We start from the raw sequence: 653 nt of genomic DNA, 5'->3' as shown, positions 1-653 counted from the left end.
AAGAGGCAACGGCGGGAAGGGGGGCCTCCGCGCAAACCGGCAGCGGGGGGGGGCGGGGGTAGCGGCAAGAGGCAACGGCGGGAAGGGGGGGCTCCGCGCAAACCGGCAGCGGGGGGGGGCGGGGGTAGCGGCAAGAGGCAACGGCGGGAAGGGGGGGCTCCGCGCAAACCGGCAGCGGGGGGGGGCGGGGGGTAGCGGCAAGAGGCAACGGCGGGAAGGGGGGGCTCCGCGCAAACCGGCAGCGGGGGGGGGGCGGGGGTAGCGGCAAGAGGCAACGGCGGGAAGGGGGGGCTCCGCGCAAACCGGCAGCGGGGGGGGGGCGGGGGGTAGCGGCAAGAGGCAACGGCGGGAAGGGGGAGCTCCGCGCAAACCGGCAGCGGGGGGGGGGCGGGGGGTAGCGGCAAGAGGCAACGTCGGGAGGGGGGGCTCCGCGCAAACCGGCAGCGGGGGGGGGGCGGGGGGTAGCGGCAAGAGGCAACGTCGGGAGGGGGGGGCGCCGCGCAAACCGGCAACGGGGGCGGGGGGGGGAGGCGGTCAGGGGCGGGGGGAGATTTCTAGAGATGCCGGCAGACCTTCTCCCCGGAGAACAGCGCTGTTGAAGAAAAGACTGCTTCAGAACACAACCTTTAATGAAAGACGCTCGATGAAAACAA

This window comes from Melanerpes formicivorus, unplaced genomic scaffold (assembly GCF_026170545.1).
Source record: "Melanerpes formicivorus ecotype bairdi unplaced genomic scaffold, bMelFor1.0.p_v2 SCAF_260, whole genome shotgun sequence".
Classification (NCBI taxonomy): domain Eukaryota; kingdom Metazoa; phylum Chordata; class Aves; order Piciformes; family Picidae; genus Melanerpes; species Melanerpes formicivorus.
The sequence above is the reverse complement of the archived record's forward strand: the minus strand, read 5'-3'. Positions refer to the sequence as shown.